Source organism: Oncorhynchus keta, chromosome 21 (assembly GCF_023373465.1).
Source record: "Oncorhynchus keta strain PuntledgeMale-10-30-2019 chromosome 21, Oket_V2, whole genome shotgun sequence".
Lineage (NCBI taxonomy): Eukaryota > Metazoa > Chordata > Actinopteri > Salmoniformes > Salmonidae > Oncorhynchus > Oncorhynchus keta.
Window position 1 is genome coordinate 11,165,814 of NC_068441.1, and position 23,940 is coordinate 11,189,753.

The window sequence follows — 23,940 nt, forward strand, 5'->3', positions numbered from 1 at the left end:
CATTCAACCAGGTAAGGTTGGGCAGGCTCGGTGCTCAAGAGCTCCAGTGCGCCTGCACGGTCCGGTCTATCCGGTACCACCTCCACGCACCAGCCCTCCGGTGGCAGCCCCCCGCACCAGGCTGTCTCTTCGTCTCATCCCTACAGCTGCTCCCGCCTGTCCAGCGCTGCTAGAGCCTTCCTCCTCTCCAGCGCTGCCGGAGTCTCCCGCCTGTTCAGCGCTGCCAGAGCCTTCCTTCTCTCCGGCACTGCCGGAGTCTTCCGCCTGTTCGGCGCTGCCAGAGCTCCCGCCCCTCAGTCCAGAGGTGCCAGAGCCCCTCATTCCAGAGGCGCCAGAGCTCCTCAGTCCAGCGCTGCCAGACCCTTGCTCTCCAGCGTTGCCAGAGCTTCCCGTCTGCCCAGCGCCATCTGAGCTACCAGTCTGCCCAGTGCCGCCAGTCTGCAAGGGGCCGCCAGTGCCGCCAGTCTGCAAGGGGCCGCCAGTCTGCCAGGGGCAGCCAGTCAGCCAGGGGCCGCCAGGGGCCGCCAGTGCCCCGAGCTTCCGCCCCTCTGTCCAGTGGGGTCATTTAGAAGGGTCGCCGTGGTTAGGAGGCCACGGAAGCGGACAAGGTGGTGGACTAAGACTATGGTGAAGTGGGGGCCACGTCCAGCACCAGATCCGCCACCGCGGACAGATGCCCACCCAGACCCTACCCAATAGGTTCAGGTTTTGCGGCCGGAGTCCGCACCTTGGGGTTACTGTCACACCCTGACCATAGTTTGCTTTGTATGTTTCTATGTTTTGTTTGGTCAGGGTGTGATCTGAGTGGGCATTCTATGTTACATGTCTAGTTTGTCTATTTCTATGTTTGGCCTGATATGGTTCTCAATCAGAGGCAGGTGTTAGTCATTGTCTCAGATTGGGTACCATATTTAGGTAGCCTGTTTGGTGTTGGGTTTTGTGGGTGATTGTTCCTGTCTCTGTGTTTGCACCAGATCGGGCTGTTTAGGTGTTCTCACGTTTATTGTTTTTGTTAGTCTATTCATGTATAGTTTATTAACTTTATTAAAGAACCATGAATAGAAACCACGCTGCATTTTGGTCCACCTCTCCTTCAACTCCGAGAACCATTACACCTACCTTCAAACTCAGTGCCTCTTTGCTTGACATCATGGGGAAAACCAAAAGAAATCAGCCTCAGAAATTATTTTTTACACCTCCACAAGTTTGGTTCATTCTTGGGATGAAGGTACCACGTTCATCTGTACAAACAATAGTACGCAAGTATAGACACCATGGGACAACGCAGCCATCATACCGCTTAGGAATGAGACGGGTTCTGTCTCCTAGAGATTAATATAGTTTGGTGCGAAAAGTGCAAATCAATCCCAGAACAACAGCAAAGGACCTTGTGAAGATGCTGGAGGAAACAGGTACAAAAGTATCTATATCCACAGTAAAACGAGTTCTATAGCGCCATAAGCTGAAAGGCCGCTCAGCAAGGAAGAATCCACTTCTCCATAACTGCCATAAAAAAAGCCAGACTACGGTTTGCAACTGCACATGGGGACAAAGATCATACTTTTTGGAGAAATGTCCTCTTGTCTGATGAAACAGAAATAGAACTGTTTGGCCATAATGACCATTGTTATGTTTAGAGGAAATACGAAAATTTGTGGGCAGAACTGAAACAGTGTGTGCGAGCAAGAAGGCCTACAAACCTGATTCAGTTACACCAGCTCTGTCAGGAGGAATGGGCCAAAATTCACCCAACTTATTGTGGGAAGCTTGTGGAAGGCTACCCGAAACGTTTGACCCAAGTTAATCAATTTAAAGGCAATGCTACCAAATACTAATTGAGTGTATGTAAACTTCTGACCCACTGGGAATATGATGAAAGAAATAAAAGCTGAAATAAATCATTCTCTCTACTATTATTCTGACATTTCACATTCTTAAAATAGAGTGGTGATCCAAACTGACCCAAGACAGGGATTCTTTACTTGGATTAAATGTCAGGAATTGTGAAAAACTGAGTTGAAATGTATTTGGCTAAGGTGTATGTAAACGTCCGTCTTCAACTGTATGTGTATGTAATTCCTTAAACATCCTGTGTTGTGTGATTAATCTTTTACCAGGTACTTTTTGTGGGGAATTACACTGGTCAATCAAAACATCTATAAAGTATTCATTTTAAAGTACAAATAGCACTCACTTTAGATTAGGTACTGCAAAAATACTTTACTAATGATTAGTAAATGGTTTATTAATGTAGGAGTAAGGATAAATAAATGATGAACACACAATTTGTTAATGCCTTATGAATGGTTTGTAATGGACCCTTCAAATAAAGTGTTACCGAACATAATAACCCTCTAATTTGTATCTTCTCTCTGTTTGTACTGTCTCTTCAGCTGAGGAAATTACAAATGAATCCCAATCGCATTTCGGCCACTGCTTCTGTACTGCTGTGGCTACAACACTGGACCATGGACGTGTGCTACTGTGCCTGTTCAACAATAGATCTTTCCAACAGTGAATCTTTCAATCAGGAATGCTGGACTCTGGCTTTGTCTATTCTGGGACACTTTGAACCCACCCCCCTCTATGCACTCATACAAGGCACCATCTCCTCCTCTGCTCCTCTGGACTGAAGGTCAGGTCCACTGGGGCCAGAATTTGAGAGGCACCGTCCTAATAATAAGACTCATAACGTTCATAGACTAAAGCACACTAGTAGTTTTCCTTTCACATTTAGCACAGTAGAGTTCTCTGGAGTTGAGATATTTCACGTTCACAATATGGAGTACTGGCAATGTGCCATTATCTTTGCATAAGTCATTTATGACCACCTTGTGTCGACATTATGACAGAACACCAATATAACTTGTTACCAAAATATTACTGCGTTGCTATTTCATCAATACATTGCTCAGACATCTTCAGTGTGTCAGTATCTTCCGCGTAGAGAATGTAGATGTACTGTCCGCCACCATGTTCAAACAGAGAGCCGTTTGTCTCTATTAATGTTGTGTGATGTATTTATAGAGCATGTTTAATGTCACACAGACGGGCTCCTGAAATAATCTCTTCTCAGGTTGCATCCTCCTGTGGCCACACACAATGGCAGACACCCCTGTTGGCTCCTCACAACAAAGAAGCCGCCTGGGCAATTACTGAGGGACAGAGTGAGCACATGGGCATCTCATTCACTTCCTGTTGCGCTGTGCAGACTTGAGATTTTCAGGAACTTTTATTATAGAGAATAAGATAACACTTGGTATTTTCATTGAGGACAAAAGTGACACTAGGCAGGTTTTAGTCTCAACAAATAGATTTAACAAGCTACTACATATAATGGATAAGTGTGAAGTATTTCGTAAAATATACCGGACAATTGCATTCACAGGCAATAATATCTGTAAATAACTGTGAATAAACTATTTAATAATAGTAAACTATTAGTTAACCCTTGTGTAATAAGACAAGTTATTTAGAATATATTTCAGGATGACACTTTATAGACCTATCTGCTCACAACGGTATTTGAGCTTTTTAAACCACTTATGTTTACAATATCGTGGGCAACTAAAACGGATTATCAGTCAAATGTATTGTGTTTCAGTCTAGTTAGAGGCAATTACGTATTGTCATTCTGCATGGTTGTCGACTAGATAGTGGTTCCACAGCTGACGGTGACACCAAAGTTTATAAAAGCAGTTCAGACGTATTATAATTATGTTTACCCCTTCACAATGTGTACCCTACATAAATTGTTACTGTAAAAATAGCCAGCTTGAGATAAAAAACCTTGCTTTCCTTTTGTGTCAATTGAGACACGCGGTCACGACCAATAGGCGATGGAGGAGGTGGCATATGCTAATTAGGGATTAAGCTACTCTGACCGTGACCTTGAGAAAGACAATAAAAAGCGCACACACTGTTCCAAATAGTCATCCGGTTGCAGGACCCTGTTTTGAGGTCAGTTTACAACTTAAACTCGTCTGTTTTTTTTTTACATCATTACACGCCTTTACGCACCAGTGTAAACCCATGTGTGTTTTTTATACAATCATTTTTTTAAATTCTTGCTGAAAAAAATGTATTTTGCTATTTCTCTGCTGCCTGAACTGTGTTGTCATCTATTGTCAAGAATGGATTTACTCACTACATTACGCACGAATCGTAAATGTTGTTCTTTGAGTTTGTCCAAACTTAACTTTTTATGAATGAAGAAAAACTTGACTCACTTAAATGTGAACAGTAATAAGAAAACAAAAGAATGCAAAGTAAATGTTCCTCTCTTTTCCAAGGAGTTTGAGAAATCGTCTGTCCTGTCGGTGCTTCGTCGGCGTGTGGAGTTGCCATTGCGGTCATGTCCCGCGTTGATGCGAATGAGTTCGGAGAGGCTGGTCCTTTTCTATGCAAATCTGACCTGGAGTTGCTGGCTGCGAAGACCATCGCGTTTGATGGTAAAAGCGAGCATGGGTTCCAGACGTATAGGAGGCTTACATTGAGGTTAAGATCAACGAGCTCAACGGAGACCAAGTCATCGCTGAGACCAACGTTAGAAGGGTGAGTGTTGCGCTCAGGGATTTGACACAACCATTTACTCAGGGTTAGAAGATATGACTGACTACCTCCTCACTGTGCAAAAGCTGTTTGAATCAACGTCGTTTCCGCGTCTTTAATATATATTGATGAGGTTGAATCAATGTGGGAAAACTGATTGGATTTGCAAAAAGTCATCAACATAAGGGAATTTAGTTTTTTTTCCCCACCCACCTTTTAACCTAAGTCAAATAACATGTAATGTTTTGTTGATTTCACTTTAGTTGACAACTCAACTAAATGTAAACCAAAACTAGAATTTGAACTGGCATCTGTGCCCAGTGGGTAATTTCTTTGCAGGTGTTTATAGATAGTTAAATACTAAATAAATAATTAAATACTCATAATAAATATAATATAATAATTTATTCTGATACGTTATTATTAATAGTTTTTTAAGAATAAAATGGAATATAGGTTTGTAGTGACTGAATATGATATGACAACAGAACCAGAATATATATGACCACAGTTTTCATTGCCCAAAGCCCCAGTCTCACTACGGCCATTCCTACTTCCTCTCCCCAACTCCAGTCTCTTATAGTGTAGCAGGAGGACATCCAGCAGATACATCCTCCTAAGTTTGACAGGATAGAGGATATGGCCATGCTGACACACCTCAACGAGGCCTCTGTGCTCTTCAACCTGCGCAGGCGCTACGCCGCATAGATGATCTACGTGAGTGACCCCACAGGGGCAATGGTGGGGTGGGACAGTTGTTCCATGCACTTCCTGGGATCCTTGAGTAGCCAGAACCACAAGTCAGTCTGTTTTAGGCCATATGAAATGAGACTGTCAGTTAGTGCTCCTCATCCTTCTATTATTGCTCAGTTGGGTCTTTTGGGGAACAACTTGATTTAACAGTATGTCAAAGGTGTTGAAACTATAGCCCAGGTATGATGAATTGCCTTATTCAACTCTCTCTCCACAGACTTACTCTGGGCTGTTCTGTGTGACAGTGAACCCATGCAAATGGCTGCCTGTCTGCACCTCCCCTGTTGTCGCTGCCTACAAAGTCAAGCGCCGTGCAGAGGTCTCGCCCCACGTCTACGCCATCACAGACAACGCCTACAATGACATGCTGCGCAGTGAGTCACTCAGCACAAATAATACTCACACTCCTCCATGTTGTCAGAAACCTGATGCTTGCCACTAGAAGTCATGATAGTGCACTCAAACACCAGACAGTAATGGAATATGACGTGAGTTAAGTAGAGCTTCACCAAAATACAAGTTGACGTAGTGCGACTACTATTACACAAGCCTTTTCTAACAGTTCACTCTTTATGATATCTACACAGATCGCGAGAATCAGTCCATGCTCATCACATAAGTAAAAACCCAAATCCATCTCAGAAAACTGTGCTCTAATCATTGTGATACCCTACCGTCTGCTGTTGTTTCATTACACTACTAGCAAAAACAAGAAGAACAACTTGTAACGTTGTCCTTGTCTCTGTATACACAATCAGAATGTATTATAGGCCATCCAAACACAGCCACTGTTTTAAAATGTGTATATAAAACAATATTCTATTTTTGTTTTGTGCTGTAACTCAAGATGTCGAAACAGGAGTTGTTTTTTGGGGGGCTAAAGATTTTGGTACTAGTTTTTCTTTCAGTGAGAATATTCTGGTATTTTGTTCTTGGCTGCAGTTTATAGTAAAATTTTCTTGATTTGTGCATTTTTTTACCTGTTTTATCTACAAATTTCCTTTCTTATCTGTACTTTTCCCACACTTCTATAGCGGAGAATCCGGTGCTGGCAAAACTGTAAACACGAAACGTGTCATTCAGTATTTTGCCATTGTAGCAGCTCTTGGGGAAGCAGCTGCTAAAAAACGGAGTAAGGCCAATATGGCATTCCAGATTTTTTTTCCTTCCCCTTTTACATTTTTTTAGGGGGTGTTTGGGACTCGCTGAATGTTTACCCTTTCCCTTTATGACATCTTGGTCATATTCTGTCATTCAGCATCAAAACAGTGAATGTTAATATACATTTTTACTGTCCTTTGTGGCTCAAAGTCCATGTTTGTCATGTGTGCAGCCCTCGTTTGTTACTGCTTGTTCTCGTTCTCATTTTTTAATCTTTATTTTTTTCATTATTTCAAGTCTTATATCTTTCCTTTTCGAAACGTTCTGTTGTTATTAACACCCGTTACAGGCCCACCATTTACATTTTTTTGAGGATAAAAAACAAAACAATTTTAGAATAAGGCTGTAACGTAACAAATTGTGGAAAAAGTCTAGGGGTCTGAATACTTTCCGAATGCATTGTATATACAGTGGGGCAAAAAAGTATTTAGTCAGCCACCAATTGTGCAAGTTCTCCCACTTAAAAATATGAGAGAGGCCTGTAATTTTCATCATAGGTACACTTCAACTATGACAGACAAAATGAGAAAATAAAATCAAGAAAATCACATTGTAGGATTTTTTATGAATTTATTTGCAAATTATGGTGGAAAATACGTTTTTGGTCAACAACAAAAGTTTATCTCAATACTTTGTTATATACCCTTTGTTGGTAATGACAGAGTTCAAAAGTTTTCTGTAAGTCTTCACAAGGTTTTCACACACTGTTGCTGGTATTTTGGCCCATTCCTCCATGCAGATCTCCTCTAGAGCAGTGATGTTTTGGAGCTGTTGCTGGGCAACACGGACATTCAACTCCCTCCAAAGATTTTCTATGGGCGTGAGATCTGGAGACTGGCTAGGGCACTCCAGGACCATGAAATGCTTCTTACGAAGCCACTCCTTTGTTGCCTGGACGATGTGTTTGGGATCATTGTCATGCTGAAAGACCCAACCACGTTTCATCTTCAATGCCCTTGCTGATGGAAGGAGGTTTTCACTCAAAATCTCACGATACATGGCCCCAATCATTCTTTCCTTTACACGGATCAGTCGTCCTGCTCCCTTTGCAGAAAAACAGCCCCAAAGCATGATGTTTCCACCCCCATGCTTCACAGTAGGTATGGTGTTCTTTGGATGCAACTCAGCATTCTTTGTCCTCCAATCACGACGAGTTGAGTTTTTACCAAAAAGTTATATTTTGGTTTCATCTGACCATATGACATTCTCCCAATCTTCTTCTGGATCATCCAAATGCTCTCTAGCAAACTTCAGACGGCCCTGGACATGTACTGGCTTAAGCAGGGGGACATGTCTGGCACTGCAGGATTTGAGTCCCTGGCGGCGTAGTGTGTTACTGATGGTAGGCTTTGTTACTTTGGTCCCAGCTCTCTGCAGGTCATTCACTAGGTCCCCCTGTGTGGTTCTGGGATTTTTGCTCACCGTTCTTGTGATCATTTTGACCCCACGGGGTGAGATCTTGCGTGGAGCCCCAGATCGAGGGAAATTATCAGTGGTCTTGTATGTCTTCCATTTCCTAATAATTGCTCCCACAGTTGATTTCTTCAAGCCAAGCTGCTTACCTATTGCAGATTCAATCTTCCCAGCCTGGTGCAGGTCTACAATTTTTGTTTCTGGTGTCCATTGACAGCAGTCCTTTGGTCTTGGCCGTAGTGGAGTTTGGAGTGTGACTGTTTGAGGTTGTGGACAGGTGTCTTTTATATAACAAGTTAAACAGGTGCCATTAATACAGGTAATGAGTGGAGGACAGAGGAGCCTCTAAAAGAAGAAATTACAGGTCTGTGAGAGCCAGAAATCTTGCTTGTAGGTGACCAAATACTTATTTTCCACCATAATTTGCAAATAAATTCATTAAAAATCCTACAATGTGATTTTCTGGATTTTTTTCTTCTAAATTATGTCTGTCATAGTTGAAGTGTACCTATGATGACAATTACAGGCATTTCTCATCTTTTTAAGTGGGAGAACTTGCACAATTGGTGGCTGACTAAATACTTTTTTGCCCCACTGTATACAAAACATTATGATTATTACTAACAACAGCAGATTAAACAAATGTTGGCTAAGGGATCAGTAGAATAAGTTTAGAGGGTGTAATACAATACTTTGTAAAATTAATCTACAATTTATGTTCTTAACACTGGGCAACATGGGCCTGGGAGGCTCACAGGGATATTGGTTTCCACAGTACTCCACCAAATATAACAATTTTCAACTTAATGCTTCTTGTATTCCCCACAAATGTGTTTTTTTAAAAGCATAAATTCACTCAAATTAAACTTAATAACTGCAAAGTGTTCTCTCTGCCTCATGGAAAAACATGTTGAATTGCAGGAGATTATCTTTAAAACAACAAAAAACCTCTGACACTTGACAAAATGTGTAGAATTGCTGGAAATTCGCTTGAAAAAAGCAACATTTTCTCTCTGTTGCTAAGTGGCGGGCCATTAAAATGTTCCTTCCAAAGGTCTGAGACTTGGTTTGTCCGGCAATGCCCTGCCGAAGTCAAAGTAAAACTCTTTGTATGCTATGTCTATCTCACTTGAGTTATGTTCTGATTATGAGGGGGTCCCTGATGAATTTGCTGTCACAAATGGGGTCCCGGTCTCTAAAAAGTTTGAGAACCCCTGTGTTCGACTGTCACAGATTACGCACATCCATCCTCCCTGACCAACCTTCCTATTTTCATGTTTGTCTTAAGTAACAAGACTATTAGGAAGTATCATACGTCTTGGAGGTGCTCAGAAATATGTAAAGTATATTTTGTATTGTTCTCAGGCCAGGCTTGATCAACTCCAGCGTGATCCCCAAAAGCAGTTCTATCTAGTTGGGACTCAGTGTTAGTCCTGTACTTGTCTTGCTTCTCTGCTAGGGCACCTTGGAGGACCAGATCATTGAGGCTAACCCTGCCATGGAGGCATTTGGCAATGCCAAAACGCTGAGGAACGACAACTCGTCCCGTTTTGTAAGTATCCAAAATGAATGAAAGCTTTTGAAAAATGGATGGCAATAGCATAAATTAGTTGGTTGATTATACTCCATCTGCTTTATGTGATTGTTACTGTTTACTCTGCACCACTCCTACAACAGGGCAAGTTCATCAGGATCCACTTTGGGCCCACAGGGAAACTAGCCTCTACAGATATTGATATATGTGAGTACCATCAAAAAGCAAAGTGGGATGAGCTCATAACACCTGCATAAAGAGCACAACTCTGCACACAAGTTTCAGAGTGTGTTGAAATGAAAGATATGCCCATTCTTTCTCTCCTTTAGATCTTCTGGAAAAATACAGAGTGATATTTCAGCAGCCTGGAGAGAAGCTACCATATCTGCTACCAGATCATGTCCCAGAAGAAACCAGAACTTCTGGGTAAATTAGGATGACATTCAATACTACCCAGAAAGTGTTAGTGTTAGGTGATCCAATTGCATGGGTTTTGATTGACAAAGATTGTCTCCACCACAGACATACTGCTGGTGTCCACCAACCCGTACGACTACCACTTCTGCTCTCATGGCGTGACCAATGTGGAGAACATGTACGATGGAGGGGAGCTCATGGCCACCGATGTAAGAGCTCTTACTCTGCTATTCCTTACTGCTAGACCAACTATCAGTAAGGAATTTGTCAAATGTACTTGCTCCATTGATCAGCCTTGGTGAGTCATGACATCACTTCCCCTGGTTTCTCCACAGCATGCCATGGATATCCTGGGGTTTACTCCTATTGAGAAGTATGGCTGCTATAAGATAGTGGGAGCAATCATGCATTTCGGCAACATGAAGTTCAAGCAGAAGCAACGCGATGAGCAGGCAGAGAATGATGGCACTGAAAGTAAGGGGGACTACCAATTTGAGATTTTGCATAAAAGTGTACTGTATAAGACTAATAATCAAGAGCAGATCAGGACCAATTCCATTGTAGCCTCCAACCAAGGGTGTTATGCGTGTGTTTCATCATGTATATGTCCTGTGTGTTTGTCCAGGTGCTGACAAAGCCTCCTACCTGATGGGAGTCAGTTCAGCTGACCCCATTAAGGGGCTCCAGCACCCTAGGGTGAAGGTGGGGAACGAGTATGTGGTGAAGGGATAGAGCGTCGAACAGGTGAGGAGGACTCACCACCGCACAGTCAGGACACAGCACTCAACAGCATCTGTACAGCTACAAATATTCAGTTTTCTTGAAGTGAATTCAGCTTAATTTGTGATAATTTAGCTCAGTGCTGAGCATGTCTGCAGGGATAGCTTCTTAATCCTCTATTGGTCAATATATTCAGCAGACTCTAGAAACTGGTCTCCAAGCAACTGTGTGTGTGTGTGTGTGTGTGTTTGAACTATTCCGTCGGAGCTCTGGCCAAAGCCACTTACTATATGTATGTTCAAATGGCTGGTGGGACGTATCAACAAGACCCTGTACACATCCCTGCCTCGCCAGTTCTTTATCGGAGTGCTGGATATAGCTGGCTTTGAGATCTTTGATGTGTCTTTCCTTCCAACAATTTTCACAGAATGTTTTAATTCACTCTCTTCCTGGATCTTAAACAAATTTTTGTGTGTGTGGTCTGTAAATATCAACATTCTTTTCCAGCTTCATTTCACAAGACTAAAATCTGAAGTGCTTCTTGCATTCTTACAATCTGAGGCTTTTATCCCACTTGATATGCTTTTTCATAACCCTTGTCCCTCTTTCATTTCAGCTCAACAGCTTTGAGCAGCTATGCCTCAACTTCACCAATGAGAAACTGCAACAGTATTTCAACCACCACATGTTCATCCTGGAGCAGGAGGAGTACGAACGGGAGGGCATTGAGTGGACCTTTATAGACTTTGGACTCATACAGGCTGGCATTGACCTCATAGAGAAGGTATGTGGAGCAACCACTTCTCAAAGACATTGCATTAACATTAGAAATGAACAAGAACTTCCCACCTCGGATGAGGTATTGAACCCAATGATGTGTTTGCTTGCTAGTATGTTTCATGACAGGATCCTGCATGTGTGTTTGTTCCTGCAGCATTTGTATGTATTGTATTATATTTGATTGCATGATCCATCTCAGATTCACTACATGTATGTTTAGTTGAGCTTTGTTTCTTCTGCCCCTGGGGATCATGTATGTTCCCCAAGGCTACAGACAACAGCTTTAAAGCCAAGATGTACGACAACCACATTGGAAAGTCAGCTAACATCCAGAAACCGCGGCCCGATAAGAACCACTTTGAGCTGATGCACTACCCTGTAGCGGTAAGTGTGTATGAATGGTATAATATTACAATACAATTGAAACAAACCGATAACTTGACAATCATGAATATATATATACAACACAGAAAGTAGAAAAGGAAACAAACGTTTCATTTTTCACTTACACATTTCATTAGGATTTATTGGCAGTAGTTAAGAGCAACTTTTAGCCACATGAGCTTCTCAATCAATATCAATATCCTTAGTGATATTCACTCAAAACCGAGCAGGATTTGAAAGTATTGTGATATGTCCTTTCCATACCCCTCTTTCCAGAAAACGATGTGTCCTCCTAATTATCGTGTAGTGTATGTGAAAGTATTATCTAGAAAGTATGTTAACGGTTGACTTCATCCTGACACCCCAGGTACCATACAACATCATTGGGTGGCTGGACAAAAACAAAGACCTGTTGAATGAGACGGTGGTGGTGGGCTTCCAGAAGTCCTCCAACAAGCTGCTTTCGTGCCTCTATGAAAACTATGTTGGCCCTGACTCAGACCAAAAGACTGGAGGACAGGAGAAGAGGAAGAAGGCTGCCTCTTTCCAGACCATGTCACACCTGTATGAGGTGAGAGTGACAATTTGCTCTATCAACAAAATGCTGGATAAATTGACAATATCACAAGCTAATCTAATGAGATCCAGCTGGATTATACTTTACCTATTGTAGTAGACAGTAAAACTATACAAGTCATTATGGTGTAATAAACAAACAGAAAGGATATCGCTAGTTAGGCAGTGAAGCTGCATCAACATTGAGAGATCATCTATCCTGTGCTGAGAAGGAGACAGTTAAGACTTGCAGTGATGTTTAGGGAAATGATCACATGAACATCACTTTAAGTCTGTGCTGGCTCCATTCTCATAAACATCGCACACTGTATCCTCCCTGAAGTCAATGGAAGAGCTACAGCTGTGCACCATAACTGAAAGAGTGAGGGAGAATTTGTTTTCATAAACTGCTGCAATAACTTAGATATTTGCTGACGTTGTAAACGCTGAACCTACATTGAGCAACATTGCCATCGTCAATGCTAGCTTAGGTTTTCATTCTCTCCATCCGTTATGTGCGCTTCTCTGTCTGCAGGAGAACCTGAACAAGCTGATGACTAACCTTCGCTCCACTCAGCAACACTTTGTGCGTTGCCTTATCCCCAACGAGACCAAGACCCAAGGTACACCACAGTGCAACACTCAACTGAGATCCAAGGGAGTCGGAGTGCCAAAGAAATGTGAGGAACATCTTGTTTACTGTAAGTGCTCCAGAGAGCATCCTCTACTCTGATTGATTACCTCCTCTCCCCCGGTCCTCTGCAGGGATCATGGATTCCTTCATGGTGCTGCACTAGCTTCGCTGTAACGGTGTGCTGGAGGGCATTAGGATATGCAGGAAGGGATTTCCAAACAGCATCATATACGCAGAGTTCAAACAGCGGTGAGTGTGATAACACACATTCATTCCCACAACACACACACACATTTTTTTTATCATACAATACAATGTTGTTGTTTTTTTACTAACAGCTATCACATCCTGAACCCACATGCCTTCCCCGATGATACGTTTGTGGACAGCAGGAAAGCAACAGAGAAACTGCTCCAGAATATGATGACCAGGAAGTAAGGGACCGTGGCTTCATTTGATTTGATCCTTTCAAGTGCTCTAGTAGAGTACCTAGACGAAGTCAGGTGTACTCATGATCTGAGAGTATTTGGCCAACATTTAAACCCAGAGAGGTTTTGTCATGACATTTTTTTGGAACCATCCATAGTAAGATAAAGACATCTCCTCCACCAGTTGCTTCCTCCAACAGGTTCAATAGTAATACCCCCGAATTTGATCGTCATTGAAAAGGAAAAGGAGCAAACGCTCGCTCACCAAAACTAAGCATCTCAATAATTGACACAAAGACATATTCAAATCAGGTAATGCCAAAGTCCTGTCGGAAGGGAGTTTAAAGCTTTGAATTCATTTCCCTTTGTCATTAGGTGCACTTTTAGTCATACTCCTACCGAGTCCTACGAGTCTCAGAGAGGGAAACAGAATGCACATACATACGTGTTCCTTGGGGTCATATCTTTCAGGAATGGGGTCATAATATTTTGTAGCTTAAACTGTGGCTCGATCCAAATTCATATGAAGAAAAAGTACATCGACACGCCAGAGGTGCTAGAAACCCCTAAAGAAAATGCTAGAAAAACAACACTAGAAACAACCACTTGTCGTTTTGGTACTGAACGTCAAATTTGTGCACGGAATTTTTTGCAGAACTTTTATTAAATGTTCAGAATTGATCAAAGGGCGAGTATAAATTAATACACGGGCTGGATCTGGCCCGCGGGCCGCTAGTTGAATATTCCTGGTCTAGTATGTGTGGTATGCAAGGGCAATGTTAGCGGCGTGTGTGAGGCGTGTGCTTGTCCATGTATGGTTACCCTGCATGTGTGTGGCCCCCACGGTAATATTGACCCCATTACCTCCCTCACACACACTCCTCCCCACCCGTCCCGGCCCCTCTCCCCTCTCTGCTCTCCCTAAATTAAACAATGCTGACGGTGTCCTTAGAGCCAGGTGGCGACATGTGCCAAGTGGCAGCTGCTAGGGCCCACCCTAAAAATACAACCCCCCCCCGCCTACCCCGTGGCCCTTGGCCTCTTTTGTCCCAGGCGCCTGCAGTTCTAAGTAAGCACATAGATGGAATATGTGGTGGGTGACAGATGATTAAAGGCCACTGTTTGATAGAGGGCTTTAGTTTCTAAATAAACACATAGACACTCACCTTTGAGAGGCAGAGCATGGAGTCATGTCAGAAATGCAATCATACTCATACCACAGCCACCTCCCCATTCACTCTGCTACCCCCGACACCCTGCCTGACCATGGCCCTGTACTCACTCAGGCACACATTCACAACTCTGACAGGAAGTGCCTGACCAGGTTGTAAAAATGTCTTGTATCTAAAATAATTATTCAGCTGTCCCAATAGGAGAACCCTTTTTGGTTCCAGGTAGAACCCTTTTTGGTTCCAAAACCACAGGCTTAAGATTTTCCAAATAAGGATAATATAATAATATCCTTTTGGGTTCCATGTAGAACCAAAATGGGTTCTCCAAAGGGTTCTCCTATAACCCCTTTAGGTTCGAGATAGCACTTTATTTCAAATAGTGTAGTTGAAGATGTCTAGGGGTGTGAGACGCCATCGTTATTTTGGAAATCTTCAGCCTTTGGTTGATCCGAGACATTAAACATGTCATGAGGGATGCCAGATTGCATAATTATTCCAGTTTCAATTTGCCTAACAATAAAGGAACTCATAATTATGATGAGACGGCCTAGGTCAATTACAAGCTGTGGTGAGTTTCTAACCAGACATTTTCACTTGATCAAAAAATACAGTTTACTTATTTATGTGTGGTAATTGTTAATTTAGTAGGAACGGTAGAGAGATCCTCAAAGTATAAGATAAATATAAACCTCAAGGTAAATTTGATATTTTCTAATTTAAGAAAGAAAGAACGTCTTTGAGCCACACAGCTAAGCAGGTATAGGCGCTGAGGATTTCCAACTCAGCAGAATTCTGCGAAGGCTCAGCACAGCTGTGAATGCAATAACATGAGGGTGTTTTTCCACATTTTGTTACGTTACTGCTTATTCTAAAATTGATTACATCTACACACAATACCCCATAATGATGAAGCAAAACATGTACAAAAAATGTAAAACAGAAATACCTTATTTACATAAGTATTTAGACCCTTTGCTATGAGACTCAAAATTGAGATCAGGTGCATCCTGTTTCCATTGATCATCATTGAGATGTTTCTACAACTTGATTGGAGTCCACCTATCTATAAAAGGTCCCGCAGTTTACAGTGCATGTCAGATCAAAAACCAAGCCATGAGGTCAAAGGAATTGTCCGTAGAGCTCCGAGACAGGATTGTGTCGAGGCACAGAGGGTACCCAAAAATGTCTGCAGCATTGAAGATCACCAAGAACACAGGGGCCTCCATCATTCTTAAATGGAAGAAGTTTGGAACCACCAATACTCTTCCTAGACCTGGCCGCCCGGCCAAACTGAGCAACCGGGGGAGGAGGCCCTTGGTCAGGGAGGTGACCAAGAAGCCGATGGTCATTCTGACAGTACTCCGGAGTTCTTCTGTTGAGATGGGAGAATTTTCCAGAAGGACAACCATCTCTGCAGCACTCCACCAATCAGGCCTTTATGGTAGAGTGGCCAGACAGAAGCCACTCCTCAGTAAAAAAGCACATGACAGCCCGCTTGGAGTTTACCAAAAGGCACCTAAGGACTTTCAGACCATGAGATTCTCTGGTCTAGTGAAACCAAGATGGAACTCTTTGGCCTGAATGCCAAGCGTCATGTCTGGAGGAAACCTGGCACCATCCCTACGGTAAAGCATGGTGGTGGCAGCATCATACTGTGGGTATGTTTTTCAGCGGCAGGGATTGAGAGACTAGTCAGGGTTGAGGGAAAGATGAACGGAACAAAGTACAGAGAGATACTTGATGAAAACCTGCTCCAGATTGCTCAGGACCTCAGACTGGACAACGACCCTAAGCACACAGCCAAGACAATGCAGGAGTGGTTTCAGGACAAGGCTCTGAATGTCCTTGAGTGGCCGAGCCAGAGCACAGACATGAACCCGATCGAAATAGCTGTGCAGCGATGCTCCCCATCCAACCTGACAGAGCTTGAGAGGATCTGCAGAGAAGAATGGGAGAAACTCTCAAAATACAGGTGTGCCAATCTTGTAGCGTCATACCCAAGAAGACTTGAGGATGTAATCACTGCCAAGTTGCTTCAACATAGTACTGAGTAAAATGTCAGAATAAATGTGATATTTCAGTTGTTTTTTAAAATAAATTTGCTAAACTTTCTGAAAACCTGTTTTTGTCATTATGGGGTATTGTGTGTAGGATGAAAAACGATTTGATCAATTTTAGAATAAGGTTGTAATGTAACAAAATGTGGAAAAAGGGAAGGGATCTGAATACTTCCCAAATTCACTGTAAATGGGGTCTTCTACATCTCTAAAAATAGCAGCATGGGGTGATGGTTGAAGTTGAATAGCTAGGACCTGTGATGATATTTAAACGATTGAAGTCCAGAAGCTCATCATTTTGGAGCAAGACCAGAACATGTGTGTGAGGTTAGCAGGAGACTGGGCCCAACGTCCACACTTGTCATCGAAGTCAGGGTATATCTCTGCTACTCTAGACTTGCTCATATGAACTCGATGGAGCAACTTAAACTGGTTGAGTCCAAGTCGAGCACAGGAAGAAGACGGAAAAAGCCCTAATTCTGACCTCTACTTACTTCCTGTATCCAGGGAGGCTCTGGTGATCATCCAGTGGAACATCCGGGCCGTCAACACGGTGAAGCACTGGCAATGCATGATATTCTTCTTCAAGATCAAGCCTCTGCTAAAGAGCGCCACCACAGAGAAGGAGATGGCCACTCTGAAGGAGGAGTAGGCCAGGCTGAAGGAGGCCCTGGAGAAGTTATAGGTAAAACGTAAAGAGCTGGAGAAGAAGCAGGTCAATCTGATCCACCTCTCTCTGGAGCTACAGGCAGTAAGTTCCCACAGACTGACGGCGATGCACGCATTTACTACCTCCTACAGCATGGTACCATTAGGGCTCCAATGTCACCTCACATTTCTCCCTCTCTTCCTGCAGGAGTAGGAAAACCTGGCGGATGCGGAGGACGGCTGTGACCTCCTGATCAAGGCTAAGATCCAGCAGGAGGCCAAGTTCAAAGAGATGATGGAGAGGCTGGAGGACGAGGAGGGGATGAACGCCTGCGTGCTCGCCAAGAAACGCAAGCTAGAGGACGAGTGTGCTGAGCTGAAGAAAGACATTGATGACATAGAGATAACCATGACCAAGGTGGAGAAGGAGAAACACGCCACTGAGAACAGGGTGAGGAGACTAGAGGAACACAGAGAAGGAGATCAGACCAGACAGTCACAGAGAGGGAGAGGACACTGAACCACAGATGTCATAGTCCTCTTGTCCTTTAAAGTGAAAGAGATTCCTCCTAATTTTAGATGATACAAACAGTGGTAGTATAGTCCTGACTTAATGTGATTAATGAATCAAGTCAGCGTCAATACTCCATCCAACTGAAACGTCTAAAAAAAATCAAACTTTAGCAACCTAATATTGGTGAATATGTGCAGATGAGAATGCGATGTGCATAGCTGAGTTCCTGAAGTCATCGTATCCCTTTTCTCCTCTTCTCCAGGTGAAGAATCAGATTGAGGAGATGTCAGCTCTGAATGAGATCGTCCTGAAACTGACCAAGGAGAAGAAGGCCCTGCATGAGGCCCACTAGCAGACACTGGACAACCTGCAGGCCGAGGAGTACAACACACTGTCCAAGGCAAAGGTCAACACACTGTCCAAGGCAAAGATCAAGCTAGAACAGCAAGTGGACGTTGTGAGTTTACGCACAAGGAACTACAATCAATATCCAACCTGACTAAAATGAAAATAGATATAAATCAAGGGAAATACATTTTTGTTTTGATACATTGCCTTTTTTTATACATTGCCATACTCTTTCCCAAATCAGTTGGAATGTTCTTTGGAGCAAGAGAAGAACATGCGCATGGACCTGGAACGGGTGAAGCACAAGCTGGAGGCAGACCTTAAGCTGTCCATGGAGTCTGTCATGGACCTAGAGAATAACAAGCAGCAACTTGAAGAGAAGCTGAAAAAGTGAGAACAATCTATTTGATTGAAGTCTGAACAACTGATCAGTTCCATGATTATTGATCAAATATGAATGTTCTTTCAAATCAGGAAGGACTTTGAGATTAACCACACTAGCACTAAGATTGAGGATGAACAAGCCTTGACCATTCAGCTCCAGAAAAAGATCAAGGAGTTACAGGTATGAATGGAATACTGGGTCTGGAAATAGTAACAGCAATTTCTGGTTAATATAATACAATACTATCACATTTCTCAGTACATTACAAAGATCACAGACCACAAGCTGAATGCGTCCATTGATCTCTACGTCTATGCCCATATCTTCTCCCAGGCTCGTATCGAGGAGCTGGAGTCTGACCGGGAATCCCGGGCCAAGGTGGAGAAACAGCATGGGCGACGTGGCCAGGGAGCTGGAGGAGCTCAGCGAGCAGCTGGAGGAGGCCGGGGGCGCCACGTCCACTCAGATCCAAATGAACAAGAAGCACGAGTCAGACATCCTGAAGATTCAGCGGGATCTGGAGGAGACCATGCTGCATCACGAGGCTACGGCAGCCGCACTGAGGAAGAAACATGCCGACAACGGAGCCGAGCTGGGGGAGCAGATCAACAGCCTGCAGCGCATCAAACAGAAGCTGGAGAAAGAGAGGGGCGAGGCCAAGATGGAGGCGGACGACCAAGCGTCCAACATGGAGCAGCTCTCTAAGAGCAAGGTAGAGAGAACATTCACACTGATACTATTTCAGCTGATTCCACTTGGATTTCCAGGCTAAAGATGTGCCGTATCTGAGAGGACTAAATGAACGAGGCCAAGGGCAAGGTGGAGGAGCTCCAGAGGCAGCTCAATGACACCAACACCCAGAGAGCCTGCGCTCAGGCCAACAGTGGCGAGGCCCTGTCCTAGAGCATTATAGAGACAATGTGTAAAGCCAAGGGTTTAGTTTAAAAAAAGACTTCCCTGTCTGATCTCCCACTCTGTCCCCCACCCCTGTAGCTGAGTTCGGCAGAAAGCTGGAGGAGCGGGAGGCCCTGGTCACTCAGCTGCAGCGCACCAAGTACTCCTTTAGTCAAAATGCTGGGGAGCTCAAGAAGCAGCTGGAGGAGGACAATAAGGTTCGAGGCAGTTCTAGGGCCAGTCAGAAGCCCCATACTGTAGTGGAGTGCTGATGCCAGCATCAGTCTGGTATCTTAATGACAATGTATAAACATCTCAATATCATAGCCCACTTAAGCCTAGTGTTCACTACACGATTTTGGCACCAATTTAGCTGTCCCAGGCAAGTTTTTGAGATCGGAGACAAAATCTCCATGTCGTTTCCTACTCGGGTCGTGCGGCCGTCACCGACGCTCGTTTATTATAAGCGGGTTAGAGACGCAATCGGAAGGCTATATTTTCAAACGTTTGATTTTATCTATGTGTTTGTACTTGCCTTTAACCAAAGCGTTGAATCGTTACAGCGCTGAAGTTCACAAGCAATGTTATTCAATTCAAAATGTTGGCTAGAAATTTCAACACTGTATGGCAAACGTGAATGTCTGACTGAAAACTTTTATGAGGCTGCTTTGATCCACAGCTCGTTCTAGTTACATTAACAATCTAATCACATCATCATATATAGATGGTTTAATGTGGGCATCACTATGTTGGCAAGACAAAAAAACTACAGGAAAGACAATCATTTAATGTGAGAGGAACAGCGATGTTCGGGTTTTTAAAATGTTGTGTAGTGTAGTGTACACCCAGCATTAGTTGGTGTGCTTAACAGTACGACTCTCCTTTCCTCCTTCCACCATTTTGGCGCTATCTCCACTATCATTGTCTTCAGGCGAGGAATGCACTGGCCCATGCTCTCCAGTCCTCCCGCCACGACTGTGACCTGCTGAGAGAGCAGTATGACAAGGAGCAGAAGGCCAAGTATGAGCTGCAGCAGGGCCTGTCCAAGGCCAACGCTGAGGTGGCCCAGTGGAGGACCAAGTATGAGACAGACGCCATCCAAAGGACAGAGCAGCTGGAGGAGGCAAAGTGAGTGAGGCATCTAAGGTCTACATACAGTGACAATGACTCTTCACTCTCATCTATGTTTTCAACCCTGGCATAGTAACTAAAAGAGTGACATCTAATTAATGTGAGATGATGTATCTATTCAACAGGAAGAAGCTGGTGACACGTTTGCAGGAGGCTGAGGAGTCTGTGGAGGCGTCCAACGCCCAAGTGCTCCTCCCTGGAGATGACCAAGCACTGGCTGCAGACAGAGACAGAGGACCTAGTGTTGGACCTGGAGCGCTCCAGCACTGCAGCTGCCGCCCTTGACAAGAAGCAGCGCAACTTTGATAAGGTCAGCAATTTGAGATTATCATGGGCAATGCAAATTACATGCTGTCAACTTGATGTTGCTGAGTAAGGAACTCAAGTGAATGACCTCAGTGGAAGAAATTGCAATGTAGGTTGTTTTGAACCTAAACGTTATCCAGGCAGGGGCAATGGAATTGCTAATGAGGTGTATTACTGATTTCAGGCGCTGGCTAAGTGTAGGCAGAAGTAATGAGGAGTGCCAGTGTGAGCTGGAGAGCTCTCAGAAGGAGTCCAGCAGCCTGAGCACAGAGCTGTTCAAGCTGAAGAACTCCTACGAAGAGGCCCTAGACCACCTGGACACCACCAAGAGAGAGAACAAGAACCTCCCAAGGTACGACCACGTCACACACATTGGAATAACTCTGACTACTGAGTCATTGGTCCTGGTCCAAGCTACATGAGTTGAGCCATTGAATTGTATCATAGCCTAATTAATTTCTCCCCCCAAAACCCCCATATGCCATGATAATATAATAATCGAATGATTTATTAGTTGAGAATTTCACATCGATTGTACAACGTATGGAAACGCAAACTGAAAGGCCTTTTTTCCACTAACCCCACTGTCCTATTCCCTCCACCTACAGAGAAGACTGCTGACTTGTCTGATCAGATCAACCAGGGCTGCCTTAGAGGAGGTTGATGTAAGTCACTGTTCTGTTCTTTCTCTCCGTCTCTCTTTAAGTGTGCTTTACTGTAACCATTGTGTGTATTTGTTTGTATAATATGTTGTTCTCTCTCTCTCAGGGCACTTTGGAGCATGAGGAGAGTAACTCCACCTCCTGCTGGAGCTCAACCAGATCAAGGCCGACATCGACCGGAAGCTGGCGGAGAAGGACGAGGAAATCGACAACCTCCGGTGGGTTAAATCACCACACAGTTAGAAAAACAGGCACTGGTAGCGATCTCTCCTTTTAGTATCAGAGGCCCATGTCTAGGAATGTCCTCCCTTGTTAACTCCTCATTTTTTGCCCTCCTCTCCTCCCTCGAACCCCAAGCCAGAACCACCAGCGAGCCTTGGAATCCATGCAGGCCACCCTGGACTCAGAGTGTAATTCCCGGTATGAGGCGGTGCGTCTGAGGAAGAAGTCGGAGGGGGACCTGAACGAGATGGAAGTGCAGCTGAACCACACCAACAGGCTGAGTCCCGGAAACTACTGCACCACCTGCAGGTCCAGATCAAGGCAAGTTCTTCATCAGCTGGTCTGACAGCTCCACACTCACTTATGGGTACTGTGACAATGTGACACACGGTTGTAAAATGTCTAGAGACAGGATTTGTATGTATATTTATTTGGTTTTTACAATGCTTTATTTACACTGTAACAAACTCTTCAGACTCATTCAATTTAAAGTTAGCTACGTGACTCATTGACCATATTACAGGTCAAACTCTTCTCTCTGTCATTGTCCATTCAGCCATGATGGCTGAGGAGTTAAAGAAGGAGCAGGACACCAGCTCTCACCTGGAGAGGATGAAGAAAAACATGGAGCACACCACCAAGGACCTGCAGCTCTGCCTGGATGAGGCTGAGCAGATCGCCCTCAAGGGTGGCAAGAAACAGATCCAGAAACTGGAGAGCAAGGTGAGAGTCTAGAGAGCACACCCTTTTCTCATTCACCATCTGTTCATTAGGAGAGTGCAAAGTAAGTAGATTGTTGACTCAATTAGCATGCTCTGGGTTTTGCTTTACCGATTTAGACCTTACCCATTTTAACAGTCCTGTAAAGACTGTAAAAATGGGACCCGTTGTGTCTCTGCTTAGCACTCAGCATTGGGGGAAAGGCCCTGCGATAGACCTGCGTTCTATCCAGGGGGTGTACTTGTACATCATGCTGCCTCGCGCTACAGAAACAGAAGATAAGCTGCTGCTTCTATGAGCCGCTCCAGCTTGGCAGGTTGGCGTTTATTTGGATGAATCTTATCCTGGTGGCAGAGCTGAGCGATTTCCACTAGATGGGCCAGCGTCAAAGTCAAATGTGTCTATTTACCGAAAAATAAATGTAAACAAAAATGTGATTTTTGGTCTTATTTTAAGGTTAGGCATGAGGTTAAAGGTGTGTTTACTGTTAGGGTTAGGTTTAAAATCAGATGTTATGACTTTGTGGCTGTGCCAGGTAGTGACTACCCTTCAGAGCTGCCTCCAGTACATGAGTTATCCCAATAAATGGCAACCTGCTCCGGCCAAGGCTTGTGCAAGGCTACTTAATTTACTTGGTTAAAGTTGTTCACCAATATTGGACGGTGAGTGTAGATCAGTGATCTGATAAGTCTCCCATCAACAGGTGAATGAGCTGGAGTCTGAGCAGAAGAGGAGCCAGGGTTCCAGAAGGGAGTCCGCAAGTATGAGAGGATGATCAAAGAGCTCACCTACCAGGTACTGAAACATACCACATGATTATATGCACTGTTTATTGAAAGAGCTGCCTGGCCTGTCAGGTGTTGTGATGTGATGTAGTGCGTCATGCTGCCCTCTGCTGTTTGTGTTTGTCCTTGCAGACAGAGGAGGACAGTAAGAACCTGGCCCGTTCTCAGGAGCTCATAGACAAGCTGCAGGCCAAGGTGAAGAGCTACAAGAGGCAGGCTGAGGAAGCGGTAAGTCCCCCACAACATTTCAAGTTTTCATTTCAACTGTTGTGTTATTGTATGAAATGTGGGTGTTTCCAAATGGCCTACAGTGGCATGATCTAGTTCCCTGCTCTCTGTCTTCTCCTCTCAGGAAGAACAAGTCAACTCCAACCTGGCCAAGTTCAGGAAGACCCAGCATGATCTGGACAATGCAGAGGGCCGATGCCACTGTCAACAAGCTCCGTGTTCGCACTCGGGACCAAGGGCCCAAGGTCAGTGCTACACTTCATGGACGATACCAGTAAATTGTGATATATCACATAACATGGTCTTCTCCGGAGTATTTATTCCCATGCCCTCAGTATTATCGGTGGTTGTTACTGAAACATACTGTGTTTCTCTTGTGTGTTTCAGCTCAGAGTAATCCAGAGGATAACTACCAAACCAAAGAGATCACAGCCAGCCAGCTGCAGCAGTTGTAGTGTGACTGTGGGAGTGCAATACAGACCCAATAAAGACTTCTAAAAACACTTATAGTACAATTTGTCTCACCAGATAGGTGCAG

At 43.9% G+C, this 23,940-nt stretch overlaps 1 pseudogene; it reads left to right on the top strand.

Moving 5' to 3' along the window:
- Nucleotides 1–3,886: 3,886 nt before the first annotated feature.
- LOC118399843 (myosin-7-like) lies at nt 3,887–23,905 on the top strand (annotated as a pseudogene).
- Nucleotides 23,906–23,940: the final 35 nt, after the last annotated feature.